Source organism: Hibiscus syriacus, unplaced genomic scaffold (assembly GCF_006381635.1).
Source record: "Hibiscus syriacus cultivar Baekdansim isolate YM2019G1 unplaced genomic scaffold, ASM638163v2 tig00111810_pilon, whole genome shotgun sequence".
Lineage (NCBI taxonomy): Eukaryota > Viridiplantae > Streptophyta > Magnoliopsida > Malvales > Malvaceae > Hibiscus > Hibiscus syriacus.
In genome coordinates, this window is record NW_024063186.1 from 986,938 (window position 1) to 1,005,771 (window position 18,834).

The 18,834-nt window shown below is 35.5% G+C and overlaps 1 pseudogene; it reads right to left on the reverse strand.

Annotated features, from left to right (window-relative positions):
* LOC120171083 lies at nt 1-18,176 on the reverse strand (annotated as a pseudogene).
* Nucleotides 18,177-18,834: the final 658 nt, after the last annotated feature.

Consider the following 18,834-nt stretch of genomic DNA (forward strand, 5'->3'; position numbering starts at 1 on the left):
TTGTCCAGATACAATGAGATTTACATTTCTCTATATCCAATCGCATTTGATTTTAAGTGCAAAAATCAAAACATTGTTTCACTACCATTTGTTACATTAAATTCATTGGTCACTGAGACTCAAAATCCAGGAACTCTCCTTTTGCCTGGCTGCCGTAGCCATACATATCAAACATCCTATCATCGGACGACATGTTTACGCCTTCTCGTCCCCTGAATGCCTCCATCGGCAAAGCCCAAATAGGAGTTGAGGGGTTGGAGCTTGAACCTTCTTGATTCAAACCCAACACGCTAGGGTTCTGAGGTGAATTTCCACCAGGTCTTCTGCCGGAGGAATTGGACGTCGGAAATATAGTTGTTGACTGTTGCTGTTGCATCTGCTGCTGGTTCTTGATTGGCGACTTGGGACGCAATGCCTCTATATCTGGGGTTGTCTTCACTAAATGAGGTGCATCTGGTGGCGGATTTCGTCCTCCCCCACCTTGTCACACTTTCCCATCCTTGTCAGCAAAGTTTCTATTATATGCCTGAAGATACTAATTTTTTATCTATTTGTTTGTTTTTTTATTATTACTTTATACCATTTTATTTATATTTATATTATTATTATTTTATTTCTTATTTTATTATTATTAATATTATTAGTACTATTATTGCAGACCCAAACCGGAACCTAATTATAAATGGGTACCCAGAAACCCAAAACTCAACCCAGTTATATAACCCTAAACCCAACTAGGGTTTCAGCATCATCACCCAGCCGCCGCTCCTTTTCCACCGTTGGATCTGGCTTGATCCAACGGCCCATAGCCTTCCAGATGAAACCCTAGGGTTATGATACTCTAGGGACACGCGGCCGCCGCCTTTGTTGCCGCTGATCTACGCCGCTCCACACACTGCCACGACGCCAACCGAGATCCTCCAGAAGACTCAAAGCCAGCTGTCCACGTTAAAGGCCACTGTGAGTCACCACTAAAGTTTGGTGACTCATCAAACTGCCACCCTTTTACCCGGTTCGAGACGAGCGCCAGTGATGGTTATAAAACCATAAACCGAACCTACAAGAAAAAAACAGGGGAGCAACCAAAAAACAACAAGCAAAACCACAGAAAGGAAACAAGTCAGAAAATAACCCAACAACCAAACCATCAAAATACCAAAAGAAAAAAAATAGAGAAAGCCTTATCGAGGAAGCAGAACCACCACCAGAGACTCCACTTACCTTCACGAGCCACCACAAAAACAGAAATACCAAAGGTATTTCTTTAAGATCTGCGAAAATTCATGGATTTTTAGGATAAATGAGGGTTAGGTTTAGGTTTAGATCGTCCCGATCTATCATTTGGGAAAATTTCATGTTTTCCGGCCACCGGCGACGGTGGCCGACGGTGGAGTTGGGGGCGACGTGTGGCTGCCGGCCGATGTCTGGTTTCCCTCCGGTGAGGGAAACCTAGAGAGAGGCGAGAGAGTTTTTTTTCTCTCAGTTTAGAGAGAGAACAAGAAAGAGAGAAATGAAAATTTTAGCCTAAAGACCGAGTATATTAGGGTATTTATACCCTCCCTTAAACGACGTCGTTTAAGGGAGGGACCTCTGCGTAATTAAGTTAATGTAAAACCATGTCCGCAATACCTTATAATTTGTAATCCTTTCATTTTAGTCACTGAAATACACTTCTGAGCATATTAATTTTGCTTTCAAGTTTCACTTTATTATATTTTAGTCATTATCTATATATATTTATATATTTAGGATAAATATCACATTTAGTCCCTCAAATTTTGGTAACATTTATTTTAATCCCGAAATAATTAATTAAGGCTAAATTCAAATTAGGTCTGTGATTTTTATTATTTTACATTTAAATTATATTGTTTTAATTATGATTATTATAGTCACTAAATTAATAATGAGGTAAAATAACATGTTTAGCCCCTATAATTTTAAATGATTAATCACTAATTAGGGTACTTAAGTTTTATAAGTTATAATTTAATCACTACTTTCATTTAATTACAAGTTTTATTACTATTTATATTTCAATATTATAGTTTTGATTTTATTTGCTTTAGTTATTGTTTAAATATATTTTAATGTTTATTTTCAATTATTATTATTTAGTCATATACATATCTATATATAATAAATAATATTTATTTATTTATCTTATTTGTTTTCTATTAAAATTATATTTATAAATTTAATTTTACAAAATATATTTAAAAATAATCATATTTTAAATATATATTTATTTTTCAATATTAAGAAAGGCCAGTCTTAAAGAAGTTGAATGTCCATTTTTCTGATATTTTTAAATAAATATTTTACTTTTATAAATTATATATATTAATATATTTTTGAGCCCGTAACGGAAAAACAGGCACAAGAATTTTTGAAATTTCTGAAACATAGCGAATATAGTGTGGTTGAACAACTACATAAAAAGCAAGCACGAATTTCAATTCTTGATTTGTTGATGAATTTAGAAGTACACAGAAATGCCTTGATGAAAATGCTTAATCAGACATTTATCCCATAAGATATATCTCTCAACAAGCTTGACAGGATCGTGGGGCACATAGTTGCTGATAATTATATAACGTTCACTGATGATGAAATACCTGAAGGTGGAATGGGATCAGTGAAAGCTTTGAATATTACCACACATTGGCATGGCCATGTTTTGTCAGGAGTATTGATTGACAATGGGTCTGCTTTTAACTTGATGCCTCTGGTCACATTTCAAAGGATGCCGGTGGATAAATCGCACATGAAGAGTTATCAGAATATAGTGTGAGCTTTTGATGGCACTCAAAAGGAGGTGCTAAGAAAAATGGAAATACCACTGTTAATAGGACCAATATTGTACAATGTTGACTTCGTGGTAATGGATATCCACCCTACATATAATTGTTTATTAGGGCGGCCAAGGATTCATTTTGCAGGAGTTGTTCCTCCTTCGCTGCATTAGAAACTGAAATTCGTTGTCAACGGTCAACTGATATGTGTAGAAGCTGAGGAAGAAATCATTGCTTCTGTGACAAGTGATGCTCTGTATATTGAAACCAATGATGATGCTCTCGAATGCTCTTTCCAAGCTTTGGAATTTGTTAATGCAACCTTTATTGCTGAGGGAAGCAAAATTCCACATCCCAGATTGTCCAATTGCACCAAAATGACTGTACGACAAACTTTAGGCATTGGAGCTAAAACTCGGAAAGGTTTGGGAAAGAATCTTCTGTGAAATTCAGTTCCTGTGAATATGAAGATGAAGAAAGATCGTTTTGGGCTTGAATTTAAGCCTAATTTTCAGCAAATGAACAAAGAGATGAAAAGACGAGGTGAAAATAGAAGGGCAAGATTGAAGGGAGAAGAAATTCCTTGGGAACGCATGTCTTTCCCTCCTTTGAAGTCCACATTCAAATCCAGAGTAATGGTTAATGTAGAACAACAACTTTTTGATGCTCTTAAAGAAGAAAAGTTGACAAAAGATCAAAGCATGGCTGAGGAAGCTATGGGAGGATTATTTATCAACATGATCACAAATGACCACAAGACTGGCAAATACTTGGTGGGGATTCACCTTTGTCTTCCTGGGGAAACACTCGACAATTGGATTGCTGAAGATCTCTCTGTAGTTTTTAGTATTAACTCATAGTAATACTCAAAACTAATCTTTATGCTTTAGCCCAAGAATATAAAAACTTTTTGTTATCTTGCAAGGGCAATTATGTTAAGTTCACTTATTATCAATTATAATAAGTTTTCTTAAAATTCTCAAATGGAAATCATTCTTTATACCTTACATTTTTTACATTTTTACATTCATTATTTCTCATTCTTTATATTTATTTCATAAATTTACTATATCCTTTCGGAAATATGTCCGATTTAAATTTACAAGTGTCACAATGTTAATAGCATGATTATTCCTAAATCTAATCATGAGATAAATTTAGAGCGACCCATATGTTTGGAGGAAATCAATGAGTGTGAGGATGAAGTAGAATGTGATGTTCCTACCGAATTGTTAAGACTAGTAGAAAAAGATGACAAACAAATCTTACCTCACAAAGAAGAGATTGAGATTGTAAATCTGGGAACCAATGAAGAAATGAAAGAAGTGAATATTGGCACTACTTTGTCAGCCCAGATGAAACAAGAATTGATAAATCTCCTCCAAGAGTTCAAAGATATCTTCTCATGGTCTTATCAAGATATGCCCGGTTTGAATACAAATATAGTGGTCCATAAACTTCCGATCAGTCCATAATATAAACCTGTTCAACAAAAGCTCAGACGAATGAGGCCAAAAATGTTGTTATAGATCAAAAAGGAAGTGATGAAGCAGATTAATGTAGGATTCCTACAGGCAGCCAAATATCCGGAATTGATAGCCAACATAGTTCCAGTACCAAAGAAGAATGGGAAAGTTTGAATGTGTGTGGATTACAGAGATCTTAACAAAGCTAGTCCAAAAGATAACTTTTCGTTACCTCACATAGACACATTGGTGGACAATACTGCAGGACATGCATGGTTTTCATTCATGGATGGCTTTTCAGGGTATAATCAGATAAAGATGAACCCTGAGGACATAGAAAAAACATTTGTAATCATGTGAGACACATTCTGTTATAAAGTAATGCCATTTGGATTGAAGAATGCAAGGACAACATATCAGAGAGCAATGATAACTCTGTTCCATGACATGATGCATAAAGAGATTGAAGTATATGTGGATGACATGATTGCCAAATCTCGAACCGAAGAAGAACATATTCAAAATCTGAGAAAACTTTTCCAGAGATTGAGAAAGTATCAATTAAAGCTCAACCCCGCTAAATATACTTTTGGGGTAACATCAGGGAAGCTTTTGGGATTTGTAGTCAGTCAAAAAGGAATCGAGATTGATCCAGATAAAGTAAAAGCAATTCAAGATCTTCCACCACCTAATACAAAAAAAGAAGTTCGAGGCTTTTTGGGAAGATTAAATTATATATCTCGATTCATTTCTCAATTAACTGACAAATGTGATCCAGTGTTCAAGTTACTTCGAAAGAACAATCCTGAAGTATGGAATGATGAATGTCAAGAAACTTTGGATATTATTAAGAAATATTTATCCAATGCCCCCATTTTAGTATCACCAGTTCATGATAGACCGCTAATTCTCTACTTGACAGTCTTTGAAAATTCGATTGGATGCGTACTGGGACAACATGATGAATCTGGAAGAAAAGAGAAAGCCATTTATTATCTAAGTAAGAAGTTTACTGATTGTGAAATTCGATACCCACCAATACAAAAATTATGTTGTGGCTTGGTGTGGGTTACTCGAAGACTCATACAATACATGTTATATCATACCACTTGGCTGATATCTAGACTTGATCCTTTAAAGTTATTAATGGAATCACCAGCTTTGACAGGCAAAATAGCTAGATGGAAGATGTTATTATCAGAGTTTGATATTGTATATGTCAACCAAAAAGCGATAAAAGGAAGTGTCATAGCTGATTTTTTGGCCAGTCGTGTATCAGACGATTATCAGTCTCTGAGTTTTAATTTTCCAGATGAAGATTTGTTGTGCATATCCATGAATGAATAAGTCAAAACAAATTATGAATCTTGGAAGCTTTATTTTGATGGAGCATCCAACACCTTGGGAAGAGGAATTGGGGCAGTGTTAATTTCTCCAGAAAATATCTATTATCCTTTTACAAGCAGACTGGAGTTCTTTTGCACCAATAACATGGCGGAATATGAAGCTTGTGTCATGGGATTGAAGGCAGCCATAGAAAGAAAAATTAAATGTCTCAAGATATATGGAGATTCATCGTTAGTGGTGTATCAACTACGAGGAGAATGGGAAACGAAAGGTCCCAAATTGCTAGAATACCGAGATTTTATCCTCGAATTAGTGAAAGAATTTGAAAGAGTCACCAATTATCTCTATCGAGAGGAAAATCAGATGGCAGATGTTTTGTCTACATTAGTTGCTATGTTTCAGGCAAATAAAAAAGTCGATATAATGCCGATTAAAATGCAAGTATATGAAATTCCTGTACTTTGCTACAGTGTGGAAGAAGAGGCAGATGGCAAGCCATGGTATTATGATATCTTGCAATATATCAAGTATCAAAGTTATCCACAAAATACATCTGAGATTGATAAAAAAACATTAAGAATGGCTGTTGGATACTTTCTTGATGGTGAGACTTTGTACAGAAGAAGCAATGATCAAATGCTATTGAGATGTGTAAATACCAGCGAAGCCAGAAGCATCATTGAGGAAGTACACAGTGAGATATGTGGAACACATGCAAATGGTCTTTTCATGGCCAGAAAAATAATGAGATATGAGTATTACTGGGCTACCATGCATACAGATTGCATTGATTATGCAAGGAGATGTCAAATGCCAGGTATATGCAGATAAGATTCATGTACCTCCATCGCCTTTACATGTAATGACAACACCTTGACCATTTTCTATGTGGGGAATAAACGTCATTGGGGCAATCACACCAAAAGCATCAAATGGACATTGTTTCATCCTAATGACAATTGACTATTTTACCAAGTGGGTTGAAGCTGCTTTATATGCCAATATTAAGAGGTCTACAATTTGCAAATTTATAAAGAAAGAAATAATCTGTCGGTATGGGCTACCAGAGAGAATCATTACAAATAATGCTCTGAACCTGAACAACAAAATGATGACTGGACTTTGTGCACAATTGAAAATCAAGTATGCAAACTCAGTGGCGTATCGCCCAAAGATGAATGGAGCAGTTGAAGCAACAAATAAGAACATCAAGAGAATCATTACAAAGACTACTGAAACTTACAAAGATTGACACGAGAAATTACCTTTTGCCTTATATGCATATCGAACTACTGTGCGAACATCTACTGGGGCAACGCCTTTTTCTTTAGTCTATGGAATTGAAGCAGTCTTACCAATTGAAGTTGAGATTCTGCCACTTCGAATTTTGAGAGGTAAAATTGGATGAATCTGAATGGATCCAAGCTCGATTTGATCAATTGAACCTTATTGATGAGAATAGATTGAAAGCTATTTGTCATGGGCAGATGTATCAGAAACGGATGATGAAGTCTCATGACAAAAGAGTACATCCAAGAGAATTCTAAGAGGGTGATCTAGTGTTGAAAAAGATCTTGCCTATACATAAAGATTTCCGTGGGAAATGGATGCCTAATTGGGAAGGGTCATATGTTGTAAAAAAGACATGTTCCGGAGGAGCGTTGATTTTGGCAGAAATGGATGGAAAAGTTATGAGAAACCCAATAAACTCAAATTTTGTTAAGAAATATTATGCTTGAAGAATAAAAAAATGAAAAAGAAAAAATAAAATGAAAAAAAGAGAAAATATATATATAGAAAAGGAGTGTCAAGTTGAAAACCCGCAAAGGGGGTCTTGCAACCAAAGGAAGGATTTGAGTTGAAAACCTGAAAAGGGAAACTCACATACATGTTGATATTAGGCATTTGGCAATTAAACCCTCTTAAGAACTTGATATTTTAGGAGGAACTTCACATCTACAACCATTCTGGAAACGTTCAAGATCTTCCATACATAAGCTTATCTCAGTGCTCTAAATTATATCAAGTTGATTAGTTTAGAAATACTTATGCTAATAATTTGTTGAGTCATTTGAATTTTTATCATTCCTATGTTTGCTACGACTTTGAATACATTTCTATATATTTATTATCTATTCCAAGTATTCTTTTTGAAATTCAATTTATTTTTGAAATTCAATTTATTCTGTCATATAAACATCTTGCAAATAGATTAACATAATTTTGAAACAAACAAAATATTTTTGGTTATCACTTTATGTTAATACTTTTAAGCACATGGAATCCAAAGTAAGTCTTATTAATGTTTGCAATCACCGTTGAAAAGCAAACAAGTTATTACCATCATAGAGTCATTTGGAAGCGGAATAAGAGAAAATATGTTCTCAAATTGGCAGATTACGAATATAGCCCATTTTCCGTGCAGCAGCACAAGAATAATTCGAATCTACAAATTCTGGCTTTACATCATACAAGTACCATGACATTTCAGTCCAAACACCAACTGAAGCAAGCGCCACGTTCTCATAGTAGAAATAAGGAGGCCCAATAGCATCTTCTGGAAGTGTTCTTTGAGATATCTGATCTGGTTCGATAGGAACTCCAAAACCAATAATTGGATTTAGAAGATGAACTGCATGATCATCTTCATTAAAAAGCTTCTTTTCAAGCTTCCTCTACTTCTTCCTTTTCCAAAAGTAATAGCCCGAGTTTCGACTTTTCGTGTAATCATTACATAATAGTTTCCTATCTTCTACCGGAAGAAGTGCGTCAGCAGTCTTAGCCATTTGAGCAACACATATAAAATCTGTCAATTCTGCAATTAATAAATCCGTACCACATCTCTCCATGGCTATTAAGACCTAAGCCTCTGAGTACCCCATTTTCGTCAAGTATAACAGTTTATTCTCCTCATCAGAATCAAAATTCAGGATTTCCTCGGTATCAGAAGAACTATCAATATCTATGAAATCTTCCTGAAAGATCGCTTCATAATCAGATGAGTAGTTATCAGAATCAACATGTTGCATGAAAAAGTATATTCCAGAAATAGCCTTCATTGAAAACAAGGTTCACTGTGTCAGCCTGGAATGAATTACCAAGTGATTTATACCACTCTGTCTAATTAGATCCCCAGAAAATAAAATGGGCACCTCATTCAGAAGAGGCACATATCTCAGACATTTTCGTCAAAATGATTAATTACTTTTTAAGTTTGTGACAATATGAAGAGAATTCCTCAAGTTGCTTGACAACTGCTGTTTAGTGACATCAGAATGAGAGTATTCAAGATAAACAGATTTGAGGCACAAATAAAGCTGCAAGTACCCACAACAGTACATTATCAAAATTGAACCTCGTGGGGATCATGATATTGAAATCAAACAAACATTAAAAGTAAGCCTTACAGTTTAGAAGGTTGAAAATTGAGGGCATTTTGAAAGCCCAATTCAGACAGATCCATGCAGGACATCTTGAAAGCCCATTTCGGACATAAATGATTCATGTGGTGCATTCTGAAGGCCCACATCAGTATTAATATTTGGGGTATTTTGAAAGCTCACGTCAACAAGAAGAAAATGTCGGGGCATGCTGAAAGCCCATTTCAATTAGAATGAGGAATGTTGACGCATTTTGAACGCTTGTATAAGCAAATACTAGGGTATGCTGAAAGTCCACATCATTATGTGTTAAAGATCATTGCTTTGAGCAAATATTTCCAATAAGACAGAAAGGAATGAAGAATGAAAATGGTGAAACAGTGACAATGGAACTGACTATACATAGTTGTTTCATTCATCAAGCAATTACATCAGAGTCCTGATATTGAACAAATATTTACTCAGCAAATATGGTTTCAAATACCCAATATTCTTAACCATGTGTCACATGACATCATTTTCTTTGTTAAGATACTTCACAGTTGCATGGATAAAGATGGTCCCTAGGCAGAATATTCGATCCAGGGTTCAGTTCATCAAAATATCAGCTTTGAATTTTGTATTTTGTGTATCGGTGATGATTGAAAATATTTATTTAAGATTCATTACAATTAGTTTCAATCATACTGCTGGGGCTACGAAGATGTTTTTCATAATAATTTTCGCTTACTTGATGACATTGAATAAAGAGGCTCAGCTTATGTTATTCTTATTCCCGTTGTTACTGGGGTTATCATTGCCAGTCAGAGTGAACTGAGTTTTCATCTATTTGATTCATCATGTGCATTTCATCTATAGCAGCAAGAATTTTGTGAATGAAACATTTCTTCTGAGACTTTAACGCAAATGAAACAAAGAAGACATAAAGATTGCCCTTCCAAATCAGAAATGCCAGCTTGAAATGATATTTTGACCAAATGAAGGAAGACCAAGTTGGACACTTTGAAGTAAAAAAATACATTCAACATTCATGCATCATATTTAGACATTTACAAAAATAGGGGCATTTTCATTCATTTTATTCATGTTTAATATTTGACAGGAATTTTAAAGATTTTAGCGAAGATTCGAATCCATAACTTAATGGATCAACTTTTCCAAAGAGAGTTCATAATGAGAAGAACTCATCTGAAGAAGGAAGAAGAAGTTCATAATAAGAAGAACTTGTTCAACCTTTTGCTCGAATTCATCGCTCAATGGGTTAGCATTACCAGGTAGGGTTCATAATGAGAAGAACTCATCTGAAGAAGGAAGAAGAAATTCATAATGAGAAGAATTTGTTCAAACCTTTTGTTTGAATTCATCACTCGATGGATCAACTTTTCCAGAGAAATTTCATAATGAAAAGAACTTAACTGAAGAGGAATAAGAAGTTCATAATGAGAAGAGCTTGTTCAACCTTTTGCATGACTCTATCACAGAAGGAGATAGATCAACATCAACATTTCCAGAAGTGTTCGTAATGACAAGAACTCATATGAAGAAGGAAGAAGAAATTCATAATGAAAAGAATGTGTTCAAACCTTTTGTTTGAATTCATCACTCGATGGATCAACTTTTCCAGAGAAAGTTCATAATGAGAAGAACTTATCTGAAGAGGAAGATGAAGTTCATAATAAGAAGAGCTTTTTCAACCTTTTGCATGACTCTATCACAGAAGGAGATAGATCAACATCAACATTTCCAGAGGAAGTTCATAATGAGAAGAACTCATCTGAAGAGGAAGAAGAAGTTCATCTGAAGAAGAAGTTCATCTGAAGAAGAATTTGTTCAACCTTACCTTAATTCATCACATATGAAGTTGAATCAAAAACACCTCTTTCGAAGATCAGTATTTCCAGAAATAGTTCATAATGAGAAGAACTCATCTGAAGAAGAACTTGTTCAACCTTTTTCTTGACTCTATCACAGAAAAAGATAGATCAGCATTAACATTTCCAGTGGAGAAGTTCATAATGAGAAGAACTCATCCAAAATAGAAGAAGAAGTTCATAATGAGAAGAATTTGTTCAAATTTTTGCTAGATTACATCATAGGAGATAAATTGTCATCCCTAGTGGAAAAGTTCTTAATAAGAAGAACTAATCCTAAAGAAGAATTTGTTCAACATTGCCATCATAATCAAGTGAAGTCAAATTGATAAAAATATTTTATTATCTTTTCATCTTTGCTCTATTCTTATTAACACAAGAATGAGCAAAGAGGGGCAGCTGAAGAAACTAATTTTTTATCCATTTGTTTGTTTTTTATTATTATTTAATATTATTATTAATATTATTAATATTATTAATATTTTATATCATTTTATTTATATTTATATTATTATTATTTTATTTCTTATTTAATTATTATTAATATTATTAATACTATTATTGCATGCCCAAACCAGAACCCAGTTACAAATGGGTACCCAGAAACCCAAAATCTGGCCTAGTTACATAACCTTAAACCCAACTAGGGGTTCAACATCATCACCCAGCTGCCGCTCCTTTTCCACCGTTGGATCTGGCTTGATCCAACAGCCCACAACCTTCCAGATGAAACCCTAGGGATATACGGCCGCCGCCTCTGTTGTCGCCGATCTACGCCACTCCACGTCGATTCACACACTGCCACGACGCCAACCGAGAGCTTCCAGAAGACTTAAAGCCAGTCGTCCACGTTAAAGGCCACTGTGAGTCACCACTAAAGTTTGGTGACTCATCAAACTGCCACCCTTTTACCCGGTCCGAGACGAGCGCCATTGATGGTTATAAAACCATCAACCAAACCTGCAAGAAAAAAACAAGGGAGCAACAAAAAAACAGCAAGCAAAACCACAGAGAGGAAGCAAGCTAGAAAATAACCCAACAACCAAACCATCAAAATACCAAAAGAAAAAAATAGAGAAAGCCTTACCGAGGAAGCAGAACCTCCACCAGAGACTCCATTTACCTTCACGAGCCACCACAAAAACAGAAATATTTAAGATCTGCAAATATTCATGGATTTTTAGGATAAACGAGGGTTAGGTTTAAATCGTCCCGATCTATCGTTTGGGAAAATTTCATGTTTTCCGGCCACTGGCGACGGTGGCCGACGGTGGAGTTGGCGGCGGCGTGTGGCTGCCGGCCGATGTCTGGTTTCTTTCCGGTGAGGGAAACCTAGAGAGAAGTGAGAGAAATTTTTTTCTCTCAGTTTAGAGAGAGAAAAAGAAAGAGAAATGAAAATTTTAGCCTTAAGGCCGAGTATATTAGAGTATTTATACCCTCCCTTAAACAACGTCGTTTAAGGGAGGGACCTCTGCGTAATTAAGTTAATGTAAAACCCTGTCCGCAATACCTTATAGTTTGTAATCCTTTCATTTTAGTCACTGAAATACACTTCTGAGCATATTAATTTTGCTTTCAAGTTTCACTTTATTATATTTTAGTCACTATCTATATATATTTATATATTTAGGATAAATATCACATTTAGTCCCTCAAATTTTGGTAACATTTATTTTAATTCCGAAATAATTAATTAAGGCTAAATTCGAATTAGGTATGTGATTTTTATTATTTTACATTTAAATTATATTGTTTTAATTATGACTATTATAGTCACTAAATTAATAATGAGGTAAAATAGCATGTTTAGCCCCTATAATTTTAAATGATTAATCACTAATTAGGGTACTTAAGTTTTATAAGTTATAATTTAATCACTACTTTCATTTAATTACAAGTTTTATTACTATTTATATTCCAATATTATAGTTTTAATTTTATTTGCTTTATTTATTGTTTAAATATATTTTAATGTTTATTTTCAATTATTATTATTTAGTCATATACATATCTATATATAATAAATAATATTTATTTTTTTATCTTATTTGTTTTCTATTAAAATTCTATTTATAAATTTAATTTTACAAATTATATTTAAAAATAATCATATTTTAAATATATATTTATTTTTCAATATTAAGAAAGGCCAGTCTTAAAGCAACTGAATGTGCATTTTTTTATATTTTTAAATAAATATTTTACTTTTATAAATTATATATATTAATTTATTTTTTAATTTATTTTTAGATAAATATTTTATTAATATTTATTTATTTATTAATATTAAGAAATAATTTGTTTTAAAACACCTAGAAGTCATTTTCTGATATTTCTAAGTAAATAAATATCTTATTTATAAAAATATAAATATTTTCTTAAAATTATACTAATCAATTTGAAATAATAAAATTATGAATTAAATATATTTTTGTATTTTTAAATTTTCAATAATAGAAACAATTTATAATTAAAAAATACCAATTTTAGGAATTATAAGAATGCTAATCTTTTCCTAAACATAATTGACCACAAATCCCTTCTTTACTAAATTTTTTTTGTTATACGCAGATCTGTTTATCTTTTAAATTATGTTTTCTTAAAAACTATTTTAAAAGTTTGTTTTTAGGTATTTGACCTACCTAACCCAAAAAGGTTAATGGTGACTCCCAAAATTTTTTTTTAAAATCAAAATCATTTTTATCCACATTATTTTTCTCGCCATGTAAAATTTCGTGCCCGGACGAAAACCGATTGCGACAATGCCGGTAGAGCAACAGCGGAAGACATGAAGCTTAAGATTTTATGCTCCACATGGTTTTTGTATGTTTGGTTGAGAGGATGGTTTTACAGAATCAAATACTCGATTTGATAGAACCAATCATCGAGTGCACTATTCTAAAGAGTTTGCATAGCTGCTTGAGTTTCACAGCAGCCAAATGCTATGTTACTCTCGACTTCTTTTATATTGAAGAATCCGTATCTGGCAATCATGTCCAACAAACGGATACGAGCATATGACTCCCAAAGATCCTCCAAATATATAAAAATCTGATTTATAACAGCATCCAACAAACCTAAGTCTGAGTAACATAGATTAGATGGCCGTCCAAACACTGCTTTCCTTTATACATACAATGCAAAAAGAAAAAAAATTCCTTCGCGCTTTGGAAAGTTTTATATCTCATATAGCAAGTGTACCATTTGAAAGGATCAGCCAATTTCTCTAAAACACATCAGCCAAGATAAAAAAAAATAGTTCAACGGTCATTGTCAATCTTGTTTCGAAAAGACAACATACCTCTGCATTAAAATTTGATGAGGACAGTCCTTTACCAATAGTCAGCCAACCAGATCGGATATTGTGATCTTCACCGAAAAGCTCAAGCCTTCTGCGGCCAAGAGCAAAATGCTCAATAATTCGATACATATCTTCGGGCTTTTGAGTTGAACCTACAGAACAGTTGGCATGAAAATTTCAAACAATTTCTCATCTACACAATTGACATTGCAAAATTAGGGAGTACACAATAAGACATTGTCAACAAGTATTTTCCATCCAAAGCAAATAGTTGAGAAAAATGTCCAAATACACGAATACCCAATCCTTTCCAAGCCTATGATTTGAGTAGCAGAGTTATTTTTACAGCACTTATAACGTTTTTAACAAAAGGAAAAGAACATATAAATCTCAAACTGATCCATCAAACTGTCTTAACTGATTTCCAAAATTGCAAAGAAAGAAATCAAATAAAACATCAGGAGAGAGATCAGATTGGAATTATCGGTGATACCCATCATTCAGTTCCATTTCCCAAATTTTCGTTAAACAAAATAAAAATACAAATAGCATACATATATCAAACGGTTGGATGCAAAAAGTAGATAAACAATATGCAAAGTACTAACCATCAGTACTACGACGAACAGTTCCTTTTATACCCATCAGGCAGTGTTCCTTCAGTGAAATAGTAACGTGTGGTTCATTTAGGAAAGAGTGTAGGGGTTGCAGATTGCTCAAGAAAATTCTATAAAAACAGACTATAAGAGGTTTAAAATGTAGGGGGGAAACCAATATTACAAACCTTGGAGTGCTGAAATATAGAATGAGAATCAAGACGTAAGCTTGGGGTTGAATTTGTTTTGTTAGTCTTCACCCAGCAAATATCTTCACACCTCCGGAAACCCCACTGCAATAAATGAACAAGCAGCCAAAATATAATGCTATTACACCTATTTTGTTAGTACTAAAGGCGAAGAAAAGCCAAATCATATTCGAACTGAATTTTAATCATGTACCTTCTTTAAGCATTGACGACCCTGCTCAAGGCCCACACCATCACCCACCCAAAGGAAGATAAAGGATGGTGTGTCAGCTATTGCCTACATAAATGAAGTAAAAGTATTAGGTACATTTGTAGTCGGTAAAACGCTATTAGGTAAAAAAATAATATGAACATAAAATAATAACTCTGATATCCACAAGCTATGTAGAGACACCCTGCATGGATGCTAATAAAAACGAGAAAGCAATATTAGAGATGTTAGCATTAAAACACTACCAGCAAGAATATTTAACCGTATCTTTCTTTTCTTTTTTGGTAAAAGGTAATTGAAAAGAACGTGGTGTAGAAATATATTACCTCAATCTTAAGATTCATTATCTCTTCAAATGTCCAGTATTCAATATGGTCAGCAACTCCAGGAGCCCGGTGAACGTATTCTTCCCAAGGGGGATCTATAAGAATAACATCAAACTTTGTCCCGAAGAAATCGGGAGACAATTCAAATTCACGGAGGTCACACTTCATATACATGGGAGGAGAGGCAGATATAGCTACAATCTCATCCTTTTTCCGTATGAGCTCCCTTAGCTTTGGATAGTCCTCCAAAACATTGGTAAGCTCTAGCTCCCTGAAGAGGTTCTGCAGTCACATGCCAGTATCAACAAAATTTTGTGAATAATCATTTTGTTCTCCTCTTGAAGGAGCTTTACCAGGTGGACCGGCCATTCTAGGAGGAACCCAACCCCCAGATATTCTTTCAGGTGGTGTTCCTTGTCCCATTGGCCCTGCCCCATTAAAGCTAGCCACCGTTAAATTTGAAGGTCCTCTTCCAGGTCCCGACTGATTAAAGTCCATACCAGGGTTTGGCAGACCTCCCATATTAGGAGGAAACCATGGTCCAGGAGGGACAGGAGAGACACCAGGTGGGACACCTAGCATATTCATATCAACTGCTCGAGGCCCATGCCATACAACAGGTACTGGGGAAAACGGTGGAATGAAGACACCTGGAGAAATTGGAGGGCCAGGAGCAGGTGACATACTAGGGTTAATTTGTTGCATGGGTCCAGGTGGTGGCATCCCGATATGGGCAAACGGTGATCCCATCATAGGTATTGCCAGACCAATGTGTTGATTGTCCCTCCCTGAAGACCTTCCTCTTCCTCCTCCTGTCCTACTCCCTTTCATACCTTGAGGAGAACCACAGCCAAAAGTTCCTACATCCTGGTTCCCATAAGGTGGTTGAGATGCTGCACTAGAACTTTGGCCACCAAATCCACGGCCAGATAAGGTAAGTTTCTGGCCTCGCCATTTCCCTCCACTGTAAGTTCATCATTCAGTACATTTGGATCTCGTGTTGAGTTACTTTCCTCTGTATATTTGTCCCTTGAACCTTCATCCAAGAGTCCAGAACCATATGCATCGCTCCTCCTTCCTCTATTTTCTTGCATATATCCCCACACTTCCTCATTTGGGGCTGACTTCATGTCAGACTGCTGACCAATTTCAGTTTTCCGGGGAAAGTTGGATCCAGACTCAGCTCTTCCATAATCAAGAGGCTTGGTTTGGATCTCTATAACATCATAATTCTAATTTGAGATTCCAAAATTTGATGACGTTTTGACAGCTTCACCTCGATTTCCATCTTTTCTATTGCCTGGCCGACCATGAGGCCTCTCGTTTTCATTCCTTTCCCGGCCATGCCTTGGCAAATCCCAATCTCTGCAGCGATCATATGCATTGTCTCCATCTTTGGAATCTTTATCATTATTACCCGATTGCCTCCTTTTCCAGTTCTCCTTTGAATCTTCTCGATCCCTACTCCTGTCACTCCAATTATCAACCCTGCTTTTGGATCTGTCATCACTTTCAATTTATTTTGTTTTGCGTTCCAAGATTCTTTCAAAATCATCTCAGAGGACTCTGATTCTTGATATTTCCTACTACTTCTCTCAGGGGTCCTAGACCTGTTTGTTTGCCCTCCCTCCTTGAACTTTTATCCCTCATAGATGTTACTCCATCATCATTCATATTGTATGTCCTTTCTCTGCTATCAACATCTCGACCTGGAGTTCTCTGCTGTCTGTGCTTCTCAATTTTCTCCCTACCTGATCTATCTTCACGATTCAATGGACTCGCCCTATTGTCTTCTTCTAGGGCATCTGATCGACCTTTGGTCTTGCTCTTCTCAGAATCAATTCTTCTCTCCTCCCTACAGCTGGATTTGGCACTCTTCTCATCGTTCGAATCAGCAGCAATACTTTTACTCTCACTGGGCTCATTTCTAGCAGAAGCACTATTCTCTCTAGCAGTGTCATACTTCAGGCCAGAAGTTTTCCCACTAGTCAGATCAGGTTTTTCATAATTACTTTCTTCAGCTTTCCTTCAAGCATCCGATTCATCCCATCTTCTTCTAGAGTTTCTTGACAATTCAGAGGAGCCATGACCCTTATCGCTGCTGCTTTCCCTCCTTTCTGAATACCTAGAATCTCTATGGAGTGACTTCTTAACTTCTCCATCATGAGACCTTTCTTCTTTGCTTCTACTTAGTTTTGAGGCCACCTTTTTTATATTAGTCTCATCAGCCCAAGCAGGGTCCTTTACAGAAGATTTCTCAGCACCATCTTGCCTGCTTTCAGCTTCTCCATCCTGGTACCAACTACTCAATTTCTCCAAGGAACTTTCTTCTTGTTTTCTCCTGATCTGCTTGGAACGGGACGGTTTTTGTGCATCACAATCCTCTTCGTCGGTATCAGCTCTAGTGGAAGCACCTGATCTCTTACGGCTCTCACTTCTATCCCCAGAACTCCTCCTCCTTCCACTGCCGCTTTCCACTCCCTCGCCTTCTTCGACATTGCTAGTCTTCCTAGACTTGCTAGACTTATGCTTCTTCTTACTATCAATTGCCTCCCATCCTTCTTCATCCCCAGCCGCCCTATCACTTTTTAAGTCTGAACTATCCTCTCTTCACGTCTTGCGTGACTACGACTACTACGCTCAGGAGAATCCATTGAAATGGATATGTATTTATCTACGCTCAGAAGAATTTATTGAAATGGAGATGTATTTATTTACTTTCCCTTGAAGAAACCGATACAAAACAAAGGTCGAATCTAGTGCAGGGTCTAACGAGACAAATACGTGTTACAGAAAATTTGCAACGATTTCGGTTCTAAGATTTCAAACTATCAAAATAGAAAAAAAAGAGGTAAAAGGAGGTTGAAAGGTTAAATTACCTGTACAATCGTAAGGGACGAGCGAGACACAAAGGGGTTGAGAAACACAGAAGAATTTCACTTATTTTAGGGTTTCAGTACGGCCTTTTGGGGATTAGTTGATTCTGGATAAAGAGCTTGAAAATAAAATAAGAACAATAGTAGTACACTATTTTAGTCCCCAAACTTTCAAATTTTTACATTCCAATCTTGAACTGAGAAGGGTGGTTTATTCTTCCTGGGTTCACTAATATTCTCGAAGCTCATGCTTTTCGCTACTAGTGAATTTGACATATTTATCGTATCGCTTATTGGATGTCTTACGTAACGATCCTTGGTCCCAACTATTCGGATGTGTTCTTGATCTAAGATACTTCGACGTTTTTTGCCTAATATGATTACATTTGTTGTAAGCTGCTCCTATGAGTGTTTTTAAGTATATTTGGTAATTTATGTCCCCCACGGACTAAGTTC